Here is a 20,631-nt window from a genome sequence, read left to right on the forward strand (position 1 = left end):
ATATTAATACCTTGTACCACTATAATTAAACAGCTCTGTCTCTGAGTCACCAATGCTTGTAGACACATCCTCAAGTTCAAAGTTGACAATTTCTTTAAAGGGAAATTTAATATTGGGAACACCACATGGTCTGTACATAGCTTAAAAAGACAGTATGGTTTCATACAAATTCCGTTTAAGATACATTACTGCCAAAAATAACAATCCTTTCTTGACATAAAGCATGCAGAAAGGCTTTATATGGGAAGAAATGTTGCAATGAAATATGTTATGATGATTATGATGTCCAATCTAATAACTGATGCTTCTGTATAGAAGGAGGCTGCTGAAAGCACTAGTATTATGCCCTATGAAGCAGGTGGAAAGAAAATCCTTTCAAACTCCTTTAACCAGATTCCTGAGATGGTCGGCATAGTTGTATAATTGAACACTAGCAAATATATTTTGAGGCTTACTTCTCCTTGCTTGATGGTTTTATAGGGGAGGAAAAAGTTAGGGTCTCTGGCTGAGTCTGAACATTAAATTAACAAAGACAGATTAACAGAGAAAAGTATGAAAATTCACCAAGTTTAAGTTTTACGTGACATGGAAACCTTCATAAGGAAATGAAGACGCGAAGAAACAGTTTGACTTGAGAATTTTTATGCTGGGTTTGATGTGGAGTGGGCAGTCATGCAGAGATATGATAGGTTATGGAGTATGAAGTAAGTGTAGCAAACGGGGAAACTTAGCAAGACCCGTTTGTTAGGACAGTGTCCCCTTGTCTTCCAAGATAAGGATGCTCTCCTTTCTTCCATGTGTAGGGAAGGGACGTCTCACATGAAAGTTTATGACCTGTTTCAGGGAAGCAGGGTGGGAGGAAAGTCAAAGGGACTTTCCTGCTTCTGCTGTTTTCTCAAACTTCTTCAGCTTTAAATATTCAATATGCCAAGTGCCGTATTTTGGGGTAGTGTGTTTGCATGTACTGCAATATAGAAGAAAGGCTAGCTTTCTGTTTCTGCTGTGGAAGTTTATCACTATTTCATGTTTTCCGTGTTTCACTAGTCATGACTCTGATTTTCTATTTCTATAATAAACATATTGAATGTACACTATCTGTTGATAGTAGCTCTCAAATCCTATCTGGAAGGAGATATACAGACACTCTCAGATCGATGATTGTGAATTGATTTGACCAAGCAAATAAAACCTTTGATGCTTCCTAACCATTGATTTTCCATTTACAAAAGAGAAAGAATGATAAATTTTCTTCAACTGCATTATATGCTCTGTGTTTCCTATAAATCCATATTTTATAAATTCTTTAAAGGTTTATTCAAAATGCCAGTTAAGTAGTTGTTGGCAAAACATTGATAGATCTTAACAGCAAAGATGTTGCAATAGGAATAATAAACTCAATTTATTAAATTGATATCTTATTGGTTAGTTAATTATTTCTGGATATCATATAAACAGACACTCAGGAAGCATGTTAGGGAGCCTCTATTCTACAGTAGCCAAAAATGCACAGAAGATTCAATACTCTATAAAGCTTACAGCCGCTCATAAATCCACTTACATAGAGTATCATTGTCTCTTTCAAGCTCAGGGGCTTGGGGAATGAAAAGGAAGAGTTTAAAGGTAGTTCTCTTATCAAGGAGGAAGTCATCTTTTGGGGACCCTTCTCAGCCCATCCTTTCAATAAGCATCACCTCCTGTGGGGTCACAACTGTGAGCCCTGGCAACCACATTTGTATGTTGGGACAGATTCTGCCCTTCTGCCCTCAGCAGATCAGGTGGGCACTGGGTGGTCCTTGCATGTGGCTGTAACCAGGGATATTTAAACACAAGTGCTGCAGGTCAGCCTTGTGCAGAGAGAAACAGAAAGAAGAGGCCATGCAATGTATCAGCAAGAATAGTTTTATGGCTTTGATGTTTGTATCAATGTTCTATCACTGATGCAGTGGAAATATGAAAAACCAGTGTTTACTAATGTAAACTCTCTTGAGTTCTTTGACTGAAATTCTACTGCTTCCTGGGAAAAAGAGGTTAGATTGGATCACTTCTAGGACCAATACTCTATGTAGCTGTATTTGATTTTTTTCTTCATATTTTATGAAAATACATTTATTTTCCTTAAAGGAAATTTTGAGGCTAGCAATAGCTAGTAGCCACTAAGTTCTTTGATTTTTGAAACTTTTATTTAGATTTACTGTAGCTAAGAAGAAATTAAGATTCCTGTGTCGTCTTCTGATAATGCAAGTAAAAATGGATCTACGTTATTGTCTAAAACAGGGGGAATCCTTTCATCTGTTCCCTTGAAAATTTTAATTATTTAAATGCAAGGAATTTTTTTCAAGTTTCTGGAACAGCTACGGTGGCTGAATAGAGATTTTCCAACAAGTAGAAGCTCTTCTCTTGCCTCTCCAAAGAATGCACCGTTTACTTTTCTTTCTTTTTTTTTTTTTTGCGGTACGCGGGCCTCTCACTGTTGTGGCCTCTCCCGTTGAGGAGCACAGGCTCCGGACGCGCAGGCTCAGTGGCCATGGCTCACGGGCCCAGCCGCTCCGCGGCACGTGGGATCTTCCCGGACCGGGGCACGAACCCGTGTACCCTGCATCGGCAGGCGGACTCTCAACCACTGCGCCACCAGGGAAGTCTCATTTACTTCTCTTTTGACCCTTGTTCCTTAAATGCTCCCTGTGTCCTTCACCCAAACCTCTCTTCCGTTTTCCTGTTATTTCTCTTGGCAATTTAATCCCCTCTTATAGCTTCAGTGATGATCCAAAATTTGTATCTTCACGCTTAGTCCTAAGTCTGTAAATGTCCCAAGCATATATAAGCAAACTTTCCCCAAAGCAAATATATTATACATTTCCAAACAAAGATTGTGTGTATATAATATGTATGTATATATGTTGTGTGTATATATATCCCAATTTACATGTCTACAATTCTGTATCTCCAACCACATTTAAAATTGTCAGTCCCCAGGAGCTCTAAAACTGTACTGGTCATCATCCTTCCTAGACCTGTTTTTCCTTTTTGTTTATTTATTTTTATTTTATTTATTTTTGGCTGTGTTGGGTCTTCGTTGCTGTGCGTGGGCTTTCTCTAGTTGCACTGAGCGGGGGCTACTCTTTGTTGCAGTGCATGGGCTTCTCATTGCGGTGGCTTCTCTTGTTGAGGAGCACAGGCTCTAGGCGCACGGGCTTCAGTAGTTGTGGCATGCAGGCTCAGTAGCTATGGCTCGTGGGCTCTAGAGCACGGGCTTAGTTGCCCTGCGGCATGTGGGATCTTCCCGGACCAGGGTTCGAACCCGTGTCCCCTGCACTGGCAGGCGGATTCTTAACCACTGCGCCACCAGGGACGCCCTAGACCTGTTTTTCTACTCTCTTCCTATTTCTGTAGTCAATTCCATAGTCTCATCTTCCCAGACTCCAAGCAGAACCTCCTGGCTGTCTTTCAGTTCTTCAGTTCTTTTTCTATCCCTTGCCTCCCACAGCAAAGCCATCTGCTGAGCCCCAGTGACTTTACCTCTTCTTCAGTGTCTGTCTTTTCTGAACCTTCTACTTCACCCCCTTACTCTGCTCTACTGCATTGGGTTGCCAGCTGTTCTGCCCAAACTCAAAATGCTTTCCTCTTCCAACTGATTATTACCTGATTTCCAGATTAATCTTTTTCAAGCACAGTTCTGATTTTGTTACAGTGCCGCCAAGGTATTTCAGTGGCTTTCGTTTGCATTCAGCCTAAAATCCAAGCTCGCTATTTGGCATTAACGTACACTTTTGGTCTTTTCTCCTACTTTCTGCAGCCATGTGCTTGACATGCTTTTCCCACTGAAAAACACCTAGCTTCTCCAACTACGTATGGCCATTTTCTACTCCAAACGCCATTACGGAAGCCACCTAGATAAAGCTTTCTCCAAGGCTCCCAGCTGGAAGGATGCTTCCAGCTCCCTGAATCCACGTAGTTTTTGTTTTTATCTATCTCATTGGTTTACCAGAGCTGCCAAAACAAAGTACAAAGACTGGGGGACTTAAACAACAGAAATTTATTTTCTCTCAAATCTGGAGGCCTAGAAGTCTGCGATTAAGGTGTTGGCAGGATTGAGGCCTTTTTCCTTGGCCTAGACATGGCGGTCTTCTCCCTGTGTCTTCACGTGGTCTTCCCTCTGTGTGTGTCAGTGTCCTAATCTCCTCCTCTTAAAAGGACAGCAGTCATATTGGATTAAGGTCCACCCAAATCACCTCATTTTAACTTAATTACTCCTTTAAAGAAACTGTCTCCAAATACAGTTAAATTCTGAGGTACTAGGGGTTGGGGCTTCAACAGACACAATTCAGTCCCTAACACCTATCTTTGCAGCATGTCTCACTTTTTTGTGTACATATCATAACTTTCCAAATTTATTCTTAATATGAGAGGGCAGGGTCCACGTTTCCTCCATGACATGACTATGCACACCCCATAAACACTCAACACAGTACCTTGCACACAAGAGATATGTAATACTTTTTTTAAGATGAAAAGAAAATAAATTGAACTTTCTTTAAGGTACATCTGGTATGTAAATAATAAAGACTATGTTAAGACAAATCAGTTGGGGCAGGTGTCAATTATTTGGATAATTCTTGCAAATACAGCTACTGAGAAACATGAAGTCTTTTAGCCAAGATTTTGCACATCGTTAGTGTTAGTTACACTAACCAACTAACTAGCTGATGTGTATTCTGCCACAAAGTATATTCTTTGGTCTGAATTATCTGACTAGCATTTCACAATGAGTATTGCCAAATGTCATATTCAAAGCGTTACAGAACGGGCACGGACTATAAAAAAACTTAGTTTTGTCTCATGGCCAATCTGTCTAATATAGAAACTCAATTCTAGCATATAATTACAAATTGATACATTGCTGTGGATGGATGGAAGATTCCTCAGGACTACTGAAATATTTGATAGATACAGATCAATGACTAAAAATGACATAGGTAATTAAGGATGGGCTAGTGGAGTACCCTTCCTTTTAAAATCAGCATATATGGATCTTTTGAGATGTTGATCCATGTTTGCCCTTGGAAAATTTGCATTAAAAAGCCTGCAGAATTAAGAAATATAAATTGGTGCAATTGGTACATAATATTGCTTCTGACTTTTACAAATGCCTATATTAGGATAATTAGCCAACTCAAAGTAGCTTGAGAGAGAGAGAGAGAGAGAGAGAGGACTTTTAGGCTCCTCTAACTGAGAAGTTTCAGACAAGCTGAGCATTAATTTTAACATCAACTTTCTGACTCTCGCCCTCTCTCTCTCCATCTCTGTCTTTCTCCCCTACTTCTCAGTATGTAGGCTTTTATCAGGAAAGAGCACACTCATCACAGAAACAAAGATGGCCCCTGTAGCTCCATAGACCCTTATTAATCATCATTTTAGAAGGAGAAAGAACCTCTTTCCTCTGACATACATATCAGCCCCCTCTTCAGGACTCTGAAAAGGGCAGGGTGGGGAGTTGGGTCTCCTGAAGTCAGTGGCAGGTGGGGAGGAAGTACAGATCCAAAGAAAGAGAAGTGCAGGTGAGGCAAAAAATAACAGAAGCCTCCCACAACTGCTGAACTATTTACAAACAAAATCTGTTTAACCCCTTTCTTGGGAAAATTCCCATCTTTTTTTTTAACTCAAAGTACATCAAAGTGGCAAAGATAATCCTTTTAAAGATAGGAAATCCATAAGAGAGTAAAACTTAATGCAATACAGTTAAATGAAATAAAGATAGGAAGTCCAGATAGTATTTTGTGATTAAAGTAAATACTGCTGCATAATAAAAATGTTAGGTGTTGGATGTATTCTGGCCTTCCAAGGTGAGCTTTTAAAGAGTGGTAATGGTCGCTAGGTACACTAGAATACTTAAAAGCTTTGGGGTAAAGCAAACAATCTGAATATGTTTTCTGCTTTCAAATCTTGCTCCTGCTGCTTGCTTATTGGAATTTTTCATTTCTTTCTCTTTTTATTACTTGAGCAAAAGGGACTGAATTTCTTTGGATTTTGCTTCATTCACTTGTCAGATGAGGCTATACTTTTCTTGGGTGGTTGATGCAAGGGTTAAAGAGATGATGCACATAAAACACGTGTCGTATAGTAGATCCTCAATAAAGGGTAGTTTTCCGGCATGACGAATACTCTTAACACAGTCAAGTTTGATTTCCCTTTCCCTTTATTAGCCATTTTTCCCAGTTGACAGTATACAATACAAATGGCAGCAAAAGTAGTTTGTTCAGGTGGTATATGGACTAGGAACAAAATGAATAATAAACTACGCTCACCATATTTCTGCTAATGAAAAAGACAAGCATATAAAAAATTAATTACACCTTGTTATATGTCAGAAATCCAGTAGAAAGGAAAGACAGAGCTGGACACCCACTGAGTCACAATCATGGTAAGGCGAATATTTTGATAAGAGAGAATATTGTACGTCACGTTGTCCCCGTCACTCTGTCAGTCATCGGTGACGCGGCCATATGAGGCCCGAAACAGCGCACAGCTGCTCAGCACAGCATCCAAACCAAAGAATACAGCAAGGTCTTATATGTTGACCCATCATTTAAAAAATTCAAAATCATATTTTCCGTTAATAGTGGAAAAATGGGTTGAGTCCTTTACTGTAGCTTTGGATTTTGTGTTCAATATTTAAAGATGACATAACTTCCCTACACTTTTATTTCTCGAAAATAGGTTACTGGCAGGCTGAAAAATGTTTTTGAATATCTCTGAAAAAGATTCCCTTCCACTTGTAAAATGGCAAACCTCTCTTATAAGCCTATGGAAAGAATATTTAAGGGAGAGTGTTCAATAATGTTAGTTTTATCTAACTGTTGCTTCTTTGGGCCCACAACTGAGATTAAATGACAGGAATGGGATTTTCACCAGAAGAAATCATTCTGGAAGTTAGAGGAAAAACAGAAAAAAAAAAAAAACTGAATTAATTTACACAGCCTAACATATGATCATAATTTTCTTCGCATGTGTTTATTGTTGGTAAAATTAAGAAAAATTCATATTTTAATCTGAAGTATATTCTCGTGAAATGTACGTGGCTGTGTGGTTAAATGTTTATGGAAACTTTTCAGTTTTTGCTGTTCAGCCTGCTTTCAAAATATTCAAATATATTTGGCTTTTGTAACTTCGCTAATTAAACCTTCTAAAACAGATGGAATTATAGAAATTAGAGGTATCATTTTAATTGGTTTACGATCTATGTGACACACAGTGCCATTCATACTGTATAAAATATATACGAATGGCTTGATAGAGATAGCATGCCAATTAATTTTTCTTTAACTCTTTCAATTAAATCTTGTTGTCTTTGTTATTTAATCCCCTTTCCTTTAACCTGGCTCCAAGCAAGTCTGGTCAACCCTAACTGTGAAGATACGGGTTGTAACCTGAACCATATTGGAGAGTTTCTTTTTTTCTTTTGCTGTACGCGGGCCTCTCACTGTTGTGGCCTCTCCCATTGCGGAGCACAGGCTCCGGACGCGCAGGCTCAGCGGCCATGGCTCACGGGCCCAGCCGCTCCGCGGCATAGCGGGATCCTCCCGGACCGGGGCACGAACCCGTGTCCCCTGCATCGGCAGGCGGACTCTCAACCACTGCGCCACCAGGGAAGCCCCTTGGAGAGTTTCTTTTAGGATGACTGAAGGGTGGAGAGAATGTGAATTTACCTTCTTTGTAAAGAAAATAAATGACTTTAAGCCTTTAAGCCTGCGTGTGGCAGCCCCCTGGCGCGTTGCATAGATTAATCTTTCCTTTTAAAATATGATTGCCTAATGTATGTGAGCAACCATATTCCTCCGATTTTCTGGAATACCCTTGATTTCAAATATTCTGTTTTATCATCCCACTAAGAACACTTGCATCTATCAGATCTCATGTTCAGATGTTTGAGTTGAGATGGGGAGCTATAATCTCTGTACATAGATTTTTAGAAGATTTGTATAGGCTGCTTCATGTGTGTCTGTGTGCCTGAAGATCAAGAATCTGGTTGAATAAAGCTCACCCCAACCCTCAAAGATTCTAATTTTAAGGCCCACAATGAAGGCCTTGATTAAATAAACCTGGTTTACCCAGCAAACTAACATGCCGTTTTGAAAGAAAAACACTATACTATCTTTTTTGGGCTAATTTTTTAACAAAATTAAACTTGACTGTTTCTTTCAAATATCTCAAGTTGCCATTTCAATGTGATTTTAAACACACTATTCCCCTTTGTTGCCATGGTAACAGGTTTGGGCCCTCATGGGTGACAGGATGGTATCACAGGACTGGTTCCTGTTTGAACACCCGTGTTCACTGGGTCTTGCCTTGCAGTGCGAGGACAGGAGGTTGGAATCACCGCACTTCCCACAGCAAGGTAAACCCATGTATCAAATCACACTCAGAGCTGGGAAAATCGCCCACAGCAGGGACAGATTACCTCTTAGAGTCACTATGGAAAACGATTCAAATTCTAGCTTTAATGATCCCAGATAGAGCCCTTCTCCTCCCCACCAATGTGACATTTTGCAGACATTTTATATATCAAGGAAATATTTAATTGAAACGTGCTTCTGAGAATGCCTACCGAGCTGGCTCTAGGCATCTTTCAGTGTTGCAGGGGTCAATTAAAAGAACGAATCAACTGTTTTTAAAACTTTAAAATATTTTTTAAAAAAAGGTGGGGTAAAGAAAGTGGACAAAAAGTAATGTTAAATAGCATGGAGCATGACTAATGGCGCTAGCATGTTAAAATCATTGGGAAAATGTCCTTGGAAGACAAATGAATTTTCAGCAGAATAATTAACTTAATTAACAAATTTGCATGCATATTCATCAGGCTATTGAAGTCTTTCCAGCCCAGCTTGATGAACGTTGGTGTAATAATTGTCTCATTTACATTCTGCAATCTACTACAATTTAGGGCATGCAAAAAAAGCCGACCTCTTCCCTTTGACTTTCTTTAGAACACACACACTCCTAATAACAGGGCCATCACCCAGTCAGTGGCCTTAAGTTCTGGCCTTTTGAGAGAAACCCCCCCAGGACAGCTGAATATGGTTTCCCCAGCCCCCAGCCTTCCTCTTCTTTTTTCCTTTTGGCCCAGGTTCTCTGTTTTTGCCTCTGCTTGCTCTCCTGGGTAAATCTTGGCACCAGTTCTGACTTCAAATCTCCTGGGTCGCCAGACTGCATCATGTAAAAATTGCCATTTCCCTCTATCTCTGCAGGGCAATCTTTAAAGGCAGCAAGGTGTGACGCTCCAGACTGGCAGCTTGGCAAGACGGAGCCCATGGATACCAGCACACGGGAATCTGGACCGTTCACTCTGACAGCAGTCAGCACTGGGAACAAAAGGAATGGAGGGGAAAAAAAAAGAGCAAATGTATTTTTACATATTGTAGGCATATGGCCACAAGACCAGCAGAAATATATTTAATTACCAATTGCGTACATTCAGGAGAAAAACAGTGGGAAGGGAGGAAAAAAAACTGTGTACACAGCAATATTATTCTACTTTAACTTTTCACCTCGTTTTTGTTGTTTGTTTTGTTTTGTTTTGTTTTTTAGATGAAGACGATTCGGACGTTGATTAGAATTGCGAAGGGTTATCTGCTGGAATCCTACCAAAGGTGATGCGGGTTTTGACATGCCTTCCTGAATGGCGTAACATTACATAAGAAAATATAAAAGTTTTCTTTTAATTATTTTAATTATAAAATAATTGTACGAAGGTATTTTGGGGGGCCTGGTCGGGGGGACCTACATGAAATACAACAATTAGATAATCTTACTGTTCTGTTAAAACTATACTTCTGATGTTACACATTCGTTTGGGCCTTAACAATGAACAAACCACCTTTGAAAATTTATAGTTTTGTTCTTTCTTATGAAATCAGAACAGTTCAGCCCCCATTTACTGTCTGCTAGGAAGCAGGCACTGTGCTAGCCAGTGGGATGAACCAGATCTACTCCCTGCACTCGAGAAGCTCATAGTCTAAGATGGAAGACAAGTACACATATGTATAATTACACTATTAAATTATTAAAGATATTAAAATATAACAAAAATTAAAAGTATAAGTATAGGGACTTCCCTGGTGGCACAGTGGTTAAGAATCCGCCTGCCAATGCAGGGGACACCAGTTCGATCCTTGGTCTGGGAAGATCCCACATGCCGCGGAGCAACTAAGCCCGTGTGCCACAACTACTGAGCCTGCGCTCTAGAGCCTGTGAGCCACAACTACTGAGCCCATGTGCCACAACTACTGAAGCCCCCGCACCTAGAGCCCTTGCTCCGCAACAAGAGAAGCCACCACAATGAGAAGCCTGTGCACCGCAACAAAGAGTAGCCCCCGCTTGCCACAACCAGAGACAAGCCCGTGTGCAGCAACGGAGACCCAAAACGCAGCCAAAAATAAATAAAATTTAAACATAGTATAATTATAGTACACATACTAAAATATGTGCGTGTTATTAGGTAGGTATATTGATCCAGGGACCAGAGAGAATTGACTCTTACTTCAGCCTGGGATTCAGTCACCCAGGAAGGCCAGGGAAGAGTTCATTAACCCCTGGAAGACTTAATGAAAATGTGCTTTTGGTCTGAGCAAGAGAGTAGATAAGAGGTCTCATGGAGCCCGCTGATCCTGTTGATTCTGTTTCCTCTGTGCCCTCTGAGGAGTGCTGGGGAGGGAGACCTTCAGCAGTAGGAGAGGCAGCAGCCCCAGCATTGAGGTAGGGTTGGGAGACTTGGCTGTATGATCAAGTTAGTAGCCATGGACTCTAGTTAGGAAGAGGAATCCCAAGGACCAAGGCAGGTAGACCTGATCCACCAAATTAGTGGCCAGGCCATGAGTTTCCCAGCCGTGATTAATATCTGGCAGGTATGCCTCTCAGGTTGACATTTCTGAAAATCATGTGGGCAGTTCTCTTCCTTTTTCTTTTTTTTTTTCATTTTAACATCTTTATCGGAGTATAATTGCTTTACAATGGTATGTTAGTTTCAGCTTCACAACAAAATGAATCAGTTATATATATACATATGTTCCCATATCTCTTCCCGCTTGCGTCTCCCTCCCTCCCACCCTCCCTATCCCACCCCTCCAGGTGGTCACAAAGCACCGAGCTGATCTCCCTGTGCTATGCGGCTGCTTCCCACTAGCTATCTACCTTACGTTTGGTAGTGTATATATGTCCATGCCTCTCTCTCGCTTTGTCACCGTTTACCCTTCCCCCTCCCCATAGCCTCAAGTCCATTCTCTAGTAAGTCTGTGTCTTTATTCCTGTTTCACCCCTAGGTTTTTCATGACATTTTTTTTTCTTAAATTCCATATATATGTGTTAGCATACGGTATTTGTCTCTCTCTTTCTGACTTACTTCACTCTGTATGACAGACTCTAGGTCTATCCACCTCATTACAAATAGCTCAATTTCGTTTCTTTTTATGGCTGAGTAATATTCCATTGTATATATGTGCCACATCTTCTTTATCCATTCATCCGACGATGGACACTTAGGTTGTTTCCATCTCTGGGCTATTGTAAATAGAGCTGCAATGAACATTTTGGTACATGACTCTTATTGAATTATGGTTTTCTCAGGGTATATGCCCAGTAGTGGCATTGCTGGGTCATATGGTAGTTCTATTTGTAGTTTTTTAAGGAACCTCCATACTGTTCTCCACAGTGGCTGTATCAATTTACATTCCCACCAACAGTGTAAGAGGGTTCCCTTTTCTCCACACCGTCTCCAGCATTTATTGTTTCTAGATTTTTTGATGATGACCATTCTGACTGGTGTGAGATGATATCTCATTGTAGTTTTGATTTGCATTTCTCTAATGATTAGTGATGTTGAGCATTCTTTCATGTGTTTGTTGGCACTCTGTATATCTTCTTTGGAGAAATGTCTATTTAGGTCTTCTGCCCATTTTTGGATTGGGTTGTTTTTTTGTTATTAAGCTGCATGAGCTGCTTATAAATTTTGGAGATTAATCCTTTGTCAGTTGCTTCATTTGCAAATATTTTCTCCCATTCTGAGGGTTGTCTTTTGGTCTTCTTTATGGTTTCCTTTGCTGCGCAAAAGCTTTTAAGTTTCATTAGGTCCCATGTGTTTACTTTTGTTTTTATTTCCATTTCTCTAGGAGGTGGGTCAAAAAGGATCTTGCTGTGATTTATGTCATAGAGTGTTCTGCCTATATTTTCCTCTAAGAGTTTGATAGTTTCTGGCCTTATATTTAGGTCTTTAATCCATTTTGAGCTTATTTTTGTGTATGGTGTTAGGGAGTGATCTAATCTCATACTTTTACATGTACCTGTCCAGTTTTCCCAGCACCACTTATTGAATAGGCTGTCCTTTCTCCACTGTACATTCCTGCCTCCTTTGTCAAAGATAAGGTGACCATATGTGCGTGGGTTTATCTCTGGGCTTTCTATCCTGTTCCATTGATCTATATTTCTCTTTTTGTGCCAGTACCATACTGTCTTGATTACTGTAGCTTTGTAGTATAGTCTGAAGTCAGGAAGCCTGATTCCTCCAGCTCCGTTTTCCGTTCTCAAGATTGCTTTTGCTATTCGGGGTCTTTTGTGTTTCCATACAAATTGTGAAATTTTTTGTTCTAGTTCTGTGAAAAATGCCAGTGGTAGTTTGATAGGGATTGCATTGAATCTGTAGATTGCTTTGGGTAGTAGAGTCTTTTTCACAATGTTCATTCTTCCAATCCAAGAACATGGTATATCTCTCCATCTATTTGTATCATCTTTAATTTCTTTCATCAGTGTCTTATAATTTTCTGCATACAGGTCTTTTGTCTCCTTAGGTAGGTTTATTCCTAGATATTTTATTCTTTTTGTTGCATTGGTAAATGGAAGTGTTTTCTTGATTTCACTTTCAGATTTTTCGTCCTTAGTGTATAGGAATGCCAGAGATTTCTGTGCATTAATTTTGTATCCTGCTACTTTACCAAATTCATTGATTAGCTCTAGTAGTTTTCTGGTAGCATCTTTAGGATTCTCTATGTATAGTATCATGTCATCTGCAAAGAGTGACAGCTTTACTTCTTCTTTTCCGATTTGGATTCCTTTTATTTCCTTTTCTTCTCTGATTGCTGTGGCTAAAACTTCCAAAACTATGTTGAATAAGAGTGGTGAGAGTGGGCAACCTTGTCTTGTTCCTGATCTTAGTGGAAATGCTTTCAGTTTTTCACCATTGAGGATGATGTTGGCTGTTGTTTTGTCATATATGGCCTTTATTATGTTGAGGAAGTTCCCTCTATGCCTACTTTCTGCAGGGTTTTTATCATAAATGGGTGTTGAATTTTGTCAAAAGCTTTCTCTGCATCTATTGAGATGATCATATGGTTTTTCTCCTTCAATTTGTTAATATGGTGTATCACGTTGATTGATTTGCGTATATTGAAGAATCCTTGCATTCCTGGAATAAACCCCACTTGATCATGGTGTATGATCCGTTTAATGTGCTGTTGGATTCAGTTTGCTAGCATTTTGTTGAGGATTTTTGCATCTATGTTCATCAGTGATATTGGCCTGTAGTTTTCTTTCTTTGTGACATCCTTGTCTGGTTTTGGTATCAGGGTGATGGTGGCCTCGTAGAATGAGTTGGGGAGTGTTCCTCCCTCTGCTATATTTTGGAAGAGTTTGAGAAGGATAGGTGATAGCTCTTCTCTAAATGTTTGATAGAATTCGCCTGTGAAGCTATCTGGTCCTGGGCTTTTGCTTGTTGGAAGATTTTTAATCACAGTTTCAATTTCAGTGCTTGTGATTGGTCTGTTCATATTTTCTATTTCTTCCTGATTCAGTTTTGGCAGGTTGTGCCTTTCTAAGAATTTGTCCATTTCTTCCAGGTTGTCCATTTTATTGGCATAGAGTTGCTTGTAGCAATCTCTCATGATCTTTTGTATTTCTGCAGTGTCAGTTGTTACTTCTCCTTTTTCATTTCTAATTCTATTGATTTGAGTCTTTTCCCTTTTTTTCTTGATGAGTCTGGCTAATGGTTTATCAATTTTTTTTATCCTTTCAAAGAACCAGCTTTTAGTTTTATTGATCTTTGCTATCGTTTCCTTCATTTCTTTTTCATTTATTTCTGATCTGATTTTTATGATTTCTTTCCTTCTGCTAACTTTGGGGTTTTTTTGTTCTTCTTTCTCTAATTGCTTTAGGTGCAAGGTTAGGTTGTTTATTCGAGATGTTTCCTGTTTCTTAAGGTAGGATTGTATTGCTATAAACTTCCCTCTTAGAACTGCTTTTGCTGCATCCCATAGATTTTGAGTCATCGTGTCTCCATTGTCATTTATTTCTAGGTATTTTTTGATTTCCTCTTTGATTTCTTCAGTGATCACTTCGTTATTAAGTAGTGTATTGTTTAGCCTCCATGTGTTTGTATTTTTTACAGATCTTTTCCTGTAATTGATATCTAGTCTCATAGCGTTGTGGTCGGAAAAGATACTTGATACAATTTCAATTTTCTTAAATTTACCAAGGCTTGATTTGTGACCCAAGATATGATCTATCCTGGAGAATGTTCCATGAGCACTTGAGAAAAATGTGTATTCTGTTGTTATTGGATGGAATGTCCTATAAATATCAATTAAGTCCATCTCGTTTAATGTATCATTTAAAGCTTGTGTTTCCTTATTTATTTTCATTTTGGATGATCTGTCCATTGGTGAAAGTGGGGTGTTAAAGTCCCCTACTATGAATGTGTTACTGTCGATTTCCCCTTTTATTGCTGTCAGTATTTGCCTTATGTATTGAGGTGCTCCTATGTTGGGTGCATAAATATTTACAATTGTTATATCTTCTTCTTGGATCGATCCCTTGATCATTATGTAGTGTCCTTCTTTGTCTCTTCTAATAGTCTTTGTTTTAAAGTCTATTTTGTCTGATATGAGAATTGCTACTCCAGCTTTCTTTTGGTTTCCATTTGCATGAAATACCTTTTTCCATCCCCTTACTTTCAGTCTGTATGTGTCTCTAGGTCTGAAGTGGGTCTCTTGTAGACAGCAAATATATGGGTCTTGTTTTTGTATCCATTCAGCCAATCTGTGTCTTTTGGTGGGAGCATTTAGTCCATTTACATTTAAGGTAATTATCGATATGTGTGTTCCCATTCCCATTTTCTTAATTGTTTTGGGTTCGTTATTGTAGGTCTTTTCCTTCTTTTGTGTTTCTTGCCTAGAGAAGTTCCTTTAGCAGTTGTTGTAGAGCTGGTTTGGTGGTGCTGAACTCTCTCAGCTTTTGCTTGTCTGTAAAGGTTTTAATTTCTCCATCAAATCTGAATGAGATCCTTGCTGGGTAGAGTAATCTTGGTTGCAGGTTTTTCTCCTTCAACACTTTCAATATGTCCTGCCACTCCCTTCTGGCTTGCAGAGTTTCTGCTGAAAGATCAGCTGTTAACCTTATGGGGATTCCCTTGTGTGTTATTTGTTGTTTTTCCCTTGCTGCTTTTAATATGTTTTCTTTGTATTTAATTTTTGACAGTTTGATTAATATGTGTCTTGGCGTATTTCTCCTTGGATTTATCCTGTATGGGACTCTCTGTGCTTCCTGGACTTGATTAACTATTTCCTTTCCCATATTAGGGAAGTTTTCAACTATAATCTCTTCAAATATTTTCTCAGTCCCTTTCTTTTTCTCTTCTTCTTCTGGAACCCCTATAATTCGAATGTTGGTGCGTTTAATGTTGTCCCAGAGGTCTCTGAGACTGTCCTCAGTTCTTTTCATTCTTTTTTCTTCATTCTGCTCTGCAGTAGTTATTTCCACTATTTTATCTTCCAGGTCACTTATCCGTTCTTCTGTCTCAGTTATTCTGCTATTGAGCCCATCTAGAGTATTTTTCGTTTCATTTATTGTGTTGTTCATCGTTGTTTGTTTCATCTTTAGTTCTTCTAGGTCCTTGTTAACTGATTCTTGCATTTTGTCTATTCTATTTCCAAGATTTTGGATCATCTTTACTATCATTATTCTGAATTCTTTTTCAGGTAGACTGCCTATTTCCTCTTCATTTGTTAGGTCTGGTGGGTTTTTATCTTGCTCCTTCATCTGCTGTGTGTTTTTCTGTCTTTTCATTTTGCTTATCTTACTGTGTTTGGGGTCTCCTTTTTGCAGGCTGAAGGTTCGTAGTTCCTGTTGTTTTTTGTGTCTGTCCCCAGTGGCTAAGGTTGGTTCAGTGGGTTATGTAGGCTTCCTGGTGGAGGGTACTAGTGCCTGTGTTCTGGTGGATGAGGCTGGATCTTGTCTTTCTGGTGGGCAGGTCCACGTCTGGTGGTGTGTTTTGGAGTGTCTGTAGACTTATTATGATTTTGGGCAGCCTCTCTGCTAATGGGTGGGGTTGTGTTCCTGTGTTGCTAGTTGTTTGGCATAGGATGTCCAGCACTGTAGCTTGCTGGTCGTTGAGTGAAGCTGGGTGCTGGCGTTGAGATGGAGATCTCTGGGAGATTTTCGCTGTTTGATATTATGTGCAGGTGGGAGGCCTCTTGTGGACCAGTGTCCTGAAGTTGGCTCTCCCACCTCAGAGGCACAGCACTGACTCCTGGCTGCAGCACCAAGAGCCTTTCATCCACAGGGCTCCTTAATTTGGGATGATTCTTTGTCTATTCACGTATTCCACAGATGCAGGGTACATCAAGTTGATTGTGGAGCTTTAATCCGCTGCTTCTGAGGCTGCTAGGAGAGATTTCCCTTTCTCTTCTTTGTTCTCACAGCTCCCAGGGGCTCAGCTTTGGATTTGGCCCCGCCTGTGCGTGTAGGTCGCCGGAGGGCGTCTGTTCTTTGCTCAGACAGGACGGGGTTAAAGGAGCCGCTGATTCGGAGGCTCTGGCTCGCTCAGGCCGAGGGTAGGGAGGGTCACGTAGGGCGGGGCGAGCCTGCGGCGGCAGACGCAGGCGTGACGTTGCACCAGCCTGAGGCGCGCCGTACGTTCTCCCGGGGAAGTTGTCCCTGTGTTCGGACACAGGCTTCTTGGTGGCGGCAGCAGCGGCCTTAGCGTCTCATGTCTGTCTCTGGGCTCCGCACTTTTAGCCACGGCTCGCGCCCGTCTCTGGAGCTCTCTTAAGCAGCGTTCTTAATCCCCTCTCCTCGTGCACCAGGAAACAAAGAGGGAAGAAAAAGTCTCTTGCCTCTTCGGCAGGTCCAGACTTTTCCCCGGACTCCCTCCCGGCTAGCCGCGGTGCACTAACGCCCGGCAGGCTGTGTTCACGCCACCAACCTCAGTCCTCTCCCGGCGCTCCAACAGAAGCCGGAGCCTCAGCTCCCAGCCCCGCCCACCCCGGCGGGTGAGCAGACAAGCCTCTCGGCTGGTGAGTGCCGGTAGGCCCGATCCTCTGCGCTGGAATCTCTCCGCTTTGCCCTCCGCACCCCTGTTGCTGTGCTCTCCTCCGCGGCTCCCAAGCTCCCCCACTCCGCCACCCGAAGTCTCCGCCCGCGAAGGGGCTTCCTAGTGTGTGGACACTTTTCCTCCTTCACAGCTCTCTCCCGCTGGTGCAGGACCCGTCCCTATCCTTTTGTCTCTATTTTTTTTTTTTGCCCTAACCAGGTACGTGGGGGGGTTCCTTGCCTTTTGGGAGGTCTGAGGTCTTCTGCCAGCGTTCAGTAGGTGCACCGTAGGAGTTGTTCCACGCGTAGATGTATTTCTGGTGTATCTGTGGGGAGGAAGGTGATCTCCGCGTCTTACTCTTCCGCCATCTTCCCGGAAGTCCTTCCTCTTCCTTTTTCTTGCTGGCCTCTGAAGGGGTTTTGTTTTTAAATTTTTATTGGACTATAGTTGCTTTACAGTGTTGTGTTAGTTTCTACTGTACAGCAAGGTGAATCAGCTCTACGTATATCCCCTCTTTTTTGGATTTCCTTCCCATTTAGGTCACCACAGAGCATTGAGTAGAGTTCCCTGTGCTATACAGTAGGTTCTCATAAGTTATGTATTTTATACATAGTATCAATGTATATATATGTCAATTGGAAGGATGGATATAGAGAGGGTTCCAACCCTAGGGATGGTTTAGTTGAGATAACCACCAGAAGCTAGTCCCACCTTTACTGGAACAAGTTTGGTTTATTTGGGTCTTGACCCTGGAGAGGCCAACACCTAAGAAAGAGGCCAAGGTCATTGCAAGGCTCAAATGGACCCCATTTGAGCACATGAGTTGTGCTGACTCAGTAATTAGTGACTCAGGTGTGCTTGGGTAGGAATTAAAAGTTTTGCAATTGTCATGGATTAGGAGCTTGCTGGAAATTACCTTCCTATAGCCCAAATTTAAGGTACTTCTGGAAAATAAAGAGACTGCATCAGAAGAATTCTAAGATCTTTCATTCACTCACTCATTTATCCATCCATTCATTCATTTATTCATCAGATTTATCCAACACCTACTATGCACCTGGCATTGTGCCACCTGTTGGCGATATGATGGTGAACAAGGTAGACAGACACAGTCCCCGCCTTTCCAAGGCTTCTAGTCTGGCTGTGGAGAGAGGTGATTAAGCAAACAGAGATGACTAACTCCATGTGAGTATAAAAGATCAGGGGAGCACCTGGTAGGAACAGCTAACCCAGTATAGGGGGACCAGGAAATTTTCTGAAGAAAACGAGCCTAACACTAAAGGTTTTAGCCCAGAAAGGACGGCGAGGAGACCAACAACAACCATCCATTGAGGGCTTGCCCTGTGATCAACACTTAAGTGACTTGCCCAAGGACATTCTAAAGGTGGAAAAGTCTGAATTTTGCAAAACCAGACTCTCTGTTCTTCATCACTTTGCTCCATTGTCAATATTGAAATTATTATTGAAGAGGCCCAAACGCTGGTCACAAACACATTGGAGACCAGATGGTAGATTTGGCTGCTCAATTGGCCACGTGGAGTTTGGAGCTTCAGCTTCTCAACCAGTAGAAAAAACCCAATCCAAACTATTGGGTGGTAGAGGGAGCTAGGTCTCTTACCTGCACGATACAGGTGTTGTTTATACCCTGAATAACATATTCCAAACAACTTTCCTATTGGTTTTTTTTTTGCAGTACGCGGGCCTCTCAATGTTGTGGCCTCTCCTGCTGCAGAGCACAGGCTCCGGATGCGCAGGCTCAGCGGCCATGGCTCACAGGCCCAGCCGCTCCGCGGCATGTGGGATCTTCCCAGACAGGGGCACGAACCCGTGTCCCCTGCATCGGCAGGCGGACTCTCAACCACTGCGCCACCAGGGAAGCCCTTTCCTATTGTTTAAGTAAGTCCACATCACTGGTTTTCAATTTGGTTGAAACATGCACATTTATGCCTTGAATAAAGTCTTCCTTGCCTGTTAAAGAAGCACCATGTGGTGCTTTTAAAAGCTTGCAGAGTAAAGTAAGGATGATACTTACTACCAAAGGTCTAGAACAATGCCTTGATAAATTAGACACCTGCTTTTAAATTTATAAAAGGTGTGGCTCCAAATACATATATGTTGATATTCTGTCTCCCAGAAGCATATGGAATATCTTAAAGGAAAAGTAATTTTTAAAAGTTAAGATTCAAAGGAATATAAAGAGGAAGTTCATTTGAATAGGAATATGTATATTCTGAGCTTCCTAGAAACCAAAGCAAAAAGGGAAACATGGAAAACTGCATAATTTTTTATTATCAAAAAGAAGGGAGTACATTTTCAGGGAGAAAAAGTATTTGCTAAGACAGAAATTCTGAAAGTAACATAGACTTCACCTTTGAAAGAAGGAAGGTACGATTTAAGGTGTTTGTAATGGAGTGGCTCACAGTACAATTCAAGAACTGTAATGAAATACACCCTTTCCCTTCAACCTAGACTGGAGGAAGCATTCCAACCAAGGCACTATTAGTGGAAAGTCAGAGAACCACTATGCCCTGATGCACTGATCTGGGTTCAGAATGCAGCACTTATTAGTCTATTTGGTTATGTATTCATGAAGCAAACATTTGTTGATTACCTGATTTGTGCCTTTCATGCTCGTAGGGCTGGAATTGAGTGATAAAAAGAAAAGAAAATTCCCTGCTCGCAGTCCAAATGAAAAAGATTCTAGAACATTAATATAAAATTTTATAGTTTTAATTGTTCCAATGATGTGTGATGGATGAATTATGGGTTACTCAACTTACATGAGGCTTTATGGTTTACAAGATGTTTTCATACATCATTACAACCCAAGTATCCTTATTGGGACATTCCAGGTATAACTTAACATTCAGATTTAGACAGATGTTCCTGGTTATATTATGAAAGTATTGTTTGTGCATATATTTTTCCATTAGAAAGGATATGCTTGAGAGCCTATTTCAGAACTTAGTAAGAATATCTGCTAGTTAATTCCACAAGAGACCTTAACATACTTTCATATGTTTGAGACTCTAAAGTTATACTGAGTGACCCTTGGTTTTTAATGAACATCTTAATTTTCTTCACATCCCATGAAGTATGGCAGGACTTTTGGCAAATAGTGAGATCCTTGCGCGAGGCACTGCTAGGAAATATTAATAATTGTTAAGTGATAACCACTTGTCTGTGTCTCAAGGCGATGATTGCTAGTCATATGGTCCACTCAGGCTCTCAGGCCCTTTATTATCCTTCCTCAGCATACCTATTGTGCACAGTGGGTGAAGAAT

This window comes from Pseudorca crassidens, chromosome 8, assembly GCF_039906515.1.
Source record: "Pseudorca crassidens isolate mPseCra1 chromosome 8, mPseCra1.hap1, whole genome shotgun sequence".
NCBI lineage: Eukaryota > Metazoa > Chordata > Mammalia > Artiodactyla > Delphinidae > Pseudorca > Pseudorca crassidens.